The sequence below is a fragment of the Pteropus alecto genome, unplaced genomic scaffold, assembly GCF_000325575.1.
Source record: "Pteropus alecto unplaced genomic scaffold, ASM32557v1 scaffold191, whole genome shotgun sequence".
NCBI lineage: Eukaryota > Metazoa > Chordata > Mammalia > Chiroptera > Pteropodidae > Pteropus > Pteropus alecto.
The window spans coordinates 800,391-805,849 of NW_006434181.1; the positions used below are offsets into that span (position 1 = coordinate 800,391).

Genomic DNA, 5,459 nt, shown 5'->3' on the forward strand with positions numbered 1-5,459 from the left:
TTATTTCTTTTTCTTGTCTTATTAATAAACTGGCCAGGACCTTCGGTATAAGTGTTGACTAAAAGTTGTGAGAGCAGACATCTGTGCCTTGTCCCTGATCTTAGTATTGAGTATTTCACCATTGAGTATAATGTTAGGTATAGATTTTTCATAGACATGCTTCATCAGACTGAGGAAGGTCCCGTCTATTCTTTGTTTGCTGAGAATTTCCTTTGTGTGTGAATTGGAGTTAAATTTTGTCAAATGCTTTATTTGCATCTTTCAAAATGATCATATGATTTTTCCCTCTTCTATTAATATAGAGGATTACATTAATTGATTTTTTGACATTAAATCAACTTTGCATTTCTAGGGTAAGCCCTACATGGTAATAATATATTATTCTTTATGTATATTGCTGTATTCAATTTGTTAAAATGTTGTTAAAGACTTTTACATCTATGTTCATAAGGGATTTGGGTCCATAGTTATCTTTTCTTGTGATTTTTAAAAATGTTAATGTCCTATTTAAAAAAATTTCATGCATCCCCCACCCCTCTCTCCTTTGGCAATCATCACCTTGTTCTCTACATCTATGAGTCTTTTTCTGCTTTGTTTTGTTTATTCTTTTTTAAGATTCCCCATATAAGTGTAATCATATAGTATTTGTCTTTCTCTGTCTGACTGATTTCACTTAGTATAATACCCTCTCGGTCCACCTATCTTGTTGCAAATGGCAAGATTTTATTCTTTTTTAAATTTCTGAATAATATTCCATCGCGTGTGTGTATCTCACATTCCTTTATCTATTCATCTATTGATGGACACTTAGGTTCCTTCCATATCTTGGCTATTATAAAAAATGCTGCAATGAACATAGAGGTGCATATATTTTTTCGATTAGTGTTTTTGTTTTCTTTGAATAATACCCAGAAGTAAAATTGCTGGGTTGTATAGCAGCTATATTTTTAATATTTTGAGGATTCTCCATACTGTTTTCCATAGAGCCTGCACCAATTTACAATCCCAACAATGTATGAGGGTTCCCTTTTCCCTACGTCCTCACTAGCACTTATTATTTGTTGATTTTTTTATGATAGCCACTCTGACAGGCGTGAGGTGACATCTCATCCCAATGGGATGATTTCTATTTTCCTGGTGATTAGTGATATTGAGCATCTTCTCATATGTCTGTTGGCCATCTGTATGTACTCTTTGGAGAAATGTTTATTAAGGTCCTCTGCCAATTTTTAATTGGATTTTTTTGTCTTTTTAATGTTAAGTTGTATAAGTTCCTTATATATTTTGGAAACATGTATATGCATATGTATGTATATATATATATGTATGTGTATGTATATATATGTATATATATTTATGTGTGTATGTGTGTTTGTGTATATTTATGTATAGATATAAATATAATATATATTATATATATATATAATATATATATATACATATATACCTTTTCCAGTGTATCATTGGTGAATATCTTCTTGCATTCAGTAGGTTGTCTTTTCATTTTGTTAATAGTTTCCTTCTCTGTGCAATACTTTCTAATTTGATTGCAGTCTCACTTGCATATTATTTCTTTTGTTGCCTTTGCCCAAGGAGACATATCCAAAAAGATACTACTAAGACTGATGTCAAAGAGTTTACTGCCTATGTTTTCTTCTAGGAGTTTTAATGGTTTCAGGTCTTACATTTAAATCTTTAATTTATTTTGAATTTATTTTTGTATGTAGTGTAAGATAGTCGTCTAATTTCCTTTTTTGTATATACCTTCCAGTTTTCTCAACATCATTTATTGAAGAGACTGTCTTTATCTCATTGTATATCCCTGCCTCCTTTGTCCTAGATTAATTGACCATACAAGTGAGGATTTATCTCTGTGCTATTTATTCTATTCCATTGATGTATATATCTGTTTTTATGTCAATACCATACTGTTTTGATTATTGTAGCTTTGTGGTACAGTTTGAAATTGGAAAGCATGATGCCTCCCACTTTGTTCTTTCTTAAGGTTTCTTTGGCTATTTGGGGTCTTTTGTGGTTCCATATAAATATTAGGATTAATTGTTCTAGTTCTGAGAAGAATGTCATTGGTATTTTGATAGGAATTGTATTAAATCTGTATATTGCCTTAGGTAGTAAGGACATTTAAAAATTTTTAATCCTTCTAATCTATGAACATGGTATACCCTTCCATTTATTTGTATCCTTAATTTCTTTTTCAAAATCTTGTAGTTTTCATAGCACAGGTCTTTCAACTCTTTGGTTAAATTTATTCCTAGGTATTTTATGCTTTTTGATGTAATTGTAAATGGAATTATTTTCTTAATTTCTTCTTCTGATTGTTCATTATTGGTGTATAGAAATACAACAAATTTCTGTATATTGATTCTGTATTCTGCAACATTACTGAATTTATTTCTCAGTTCTAACAGTTTTTTAATGGAGTCTTTTGGGATTTCTATACATAATATCATGTCATCTGCAAATAGTGAGAGTTTTACTTCTTCCTTTCTGACTTTGATGCCATTTACTTCTTTTTCTTGTCTGATTGCTATAGCTGAGACTTCCATACTTGGTAAATAAAAGTGTTTTGTTCCTGATCTTAGAGCTTTTTTTTGTTGTTGTTGTTGTTCCTGATCTGAAAGCTTTTTGCCATTCAGTATGATGTAAGCTGTGGATTTGTCATATATATAGCCTTTATTATGTTGATGTATGTTCCTTCTATACCCACTTTGTTTAGAGTTTTTAATCATAAAAGGATTTTGAATTTTGTCAAATGCTTTTTCTGTATCTATTAAGATGATCAAACAATTTTTATTTTTCATTTTGTTAATGTGATTTATCATGTTGATTGATTTATGGAGGTCGAACCATCCTTGCATCCCTGGATAAATCCTACTTAGTTATGGTGTATAATCTTTTTAATTTGTTGTTAAACCTGGTTTGACAATATTTTGTTGAGAATTTTTGCATCTATGTTCATCAAGAATATTAGCTTGTAATTTTCTTTTTCTTTTTTCGTAATGTCTTTGGTTTTGGTATCAGGGTAATGCTGGCTTCATAGAATGAGTTTGGAAGCATTTCTTCCTCTTTGATTTTTTTGAAATAGTTTAAGAAAGATAGGTATTAATTACTCTTTAAATATTTGGTAGAATTCACCTGTGAGGTCATCTAGTCCTCGTTGGGAGTTTTTTTACAATTGTTATTACTGCTTCGATTTGCTAGTAATCAATCTGTTTACATTTTCTATTTCTTCTTGGTTCAGTCTTGGAAGGTTACATGCTTCTAAAAATTTATCTGTTTTTCTAGAATGTCGAATTTGTTGAAATATAATTATTCATAATATTCTTTATAATTCATTTTATTTATGTGATGTCAGTTACGTTTATTATTTTACTTACCGGGACTCTCTCTCTCTTTTTTCTTGATAAATTTGTCTAAAAGTTTATCAATTTTGGTTATGTTTCCAAAGAACCAGCGCCTAGTTTCACTGATCTCTTCGACTGTCTTTTTAAATTTTCTATCTTATTTTCACTCTGATCTTAATTATTTCTTTCCTTCTGTTTACTTTGGGTTTTGTTTGTTCTTCTTTCACTAGTTCCTTTAGGTGTAAGTTAGATTGTTTATTTGGGGGTTTCTTGTTCTTTGAGGTAGGCACGAATAGCTATGCACTTCCCTCTTGGAAATGCTTATGTGCATCACACAGAATTTGAAAAGCTAAGTTTTCATTTTCATATGTTTCAGGGTAGATCTTGATTTCCTATATGATTTCCTCTTTGATTTAGTAGCATGTGGTTAAGTCTCCATGTGTTTGTGTTTTTTCTTGTTTTCTTCCTGTAGCTGATTTCTAGTTTCATGCCACTGAGGTCAGAAAAGTTGCCTGATATGATTTTAATCTTGAATTTTTTGAGACTTGTTATGTGGTCTAATATGTGATCTATCCTGGACAATGTTCCATGTGCACTTGAAAAAAATGTGTATTCTGTAGTTTTTGAATGAAATGTTTTAAAATATGTATTACATCAATCTGATATAAAGTGACCCTTAATGCCATTATTATTAATTTTCTGTCTACATGATCAATGAATATATTTATGTGAATGGGGTATTAAAACCCTCTACTATTGTATTTCTGTGAATTTCTCCCTTCATGTTCATTAGTATCTGCTTTATATACTTAGTTGCTATTTTGGATGTGAAGATATTTACAACTGATATAACCTCTTCTTGGATTGACCTCTTTATAATTATGTAAAGTAGTTTGTCTTTTTTTGGGGGGGTTACAATCTTTGTTTTAAAGTCTATTTTTTCTGATATGAGTATTGCCTCTCCAGCTTTCTTTTCATTTCCATTTGCATAAAATCTTTTTCTAACCCTTTATTTTCAGTCTGTATATGTCTTTTGATTTAAAGCATCATATAGATGGATCACAATTTATTTATTCATTTATTTATTTATTTATTTATTTATTCAATTATAGTTGACACATAATATCATATTAGTTTCCGGTGTATAACCCTTGGCTGATCTCACAGATTGCAAGGACCTTGTCAGTTTAAAATCCCTTATTTTTTTTATTTTTTATGCCTGTAGCACCTGGTCTTCCTAGGTGGTCTCCCACCCAAGTACTAACCAGGCCTGACCCTGCTTAGCTTTCGAGATCAGATGGAATTGGACTTGTTCAGGGGAGCATGGCCATAGACTAGATGGGTCACAATTTAAATCCATTCAGCCACCCTGTGTCTTCTTGTTGGAGCATTTAATCTATTTACGTTTGAAGTAATTATTGGTAAGTATGTACTTATTGCCATTTTGTTAATTGTTTTTTTGGTTGTTCTTTTAGTTCTCCTCTGTTTCTTTCTTCTCTTGATCTCTTCCCTTGTAGTTTGCTGGTATTCTTTAGTGTTTTGTATGGGTTTCTTTCTCTTTGTTCTTTATGTATCTTTTGCAGGTTTTTTGGTTTGCGGTTACCATGAGGTTCATTTATGTTATTCTATATCCACAATGGTCTATTTGAAGCTGATATGCATTTAAGTTCCAATCTATTCTAAAAGGACAGTATTTTTATTCCCCCATTCATGCTTTATGTTTTTTATGTCATATTTTAAATTTTTTGTTTTGTGTATCTTCTATTTTTGTATTTTGATGTTCATACTTTTGTATTTTGACTCTTGTAGTAGCTTTTTAAATGTCTGATTCACTGTTTATCAAATATTTGGCTTTACCTGTGATTTTTTTTTTTAATTTCTTTACATTTTCTTATTCTGGTTATGGCCTTCACTTTTCCGCTTAAAGAAGATTCTAATGTTTTTTCGTAAAACTGGTTTAGTGATGATGAACTCCTTTAGTTTTTCCTATCCAGGATACTCGTTATCTCTCCTTCAATTCTGAATGATAACTTTGGCTAGCAAATTATTCTAGGTCGTAGGGTTTTTTTTCCCCGGCACTTTAAAAATGTTGCC

The 5,459-nt window shown here is 30.8% G+C and overlaps 1 pseudogene; it reads right to left on the bottom strand.

The window, feature by feature from the left end:
* Positions 1-4,581: 4,581 nt before the first annotated feature.
* On the bottom strand, positions 4,582-4,700 carry LOC112477511 (annotated as a pseudogene).
* Between the last annotated feature and the right edge of the window lie 759 nt (positions 4,701-5,459).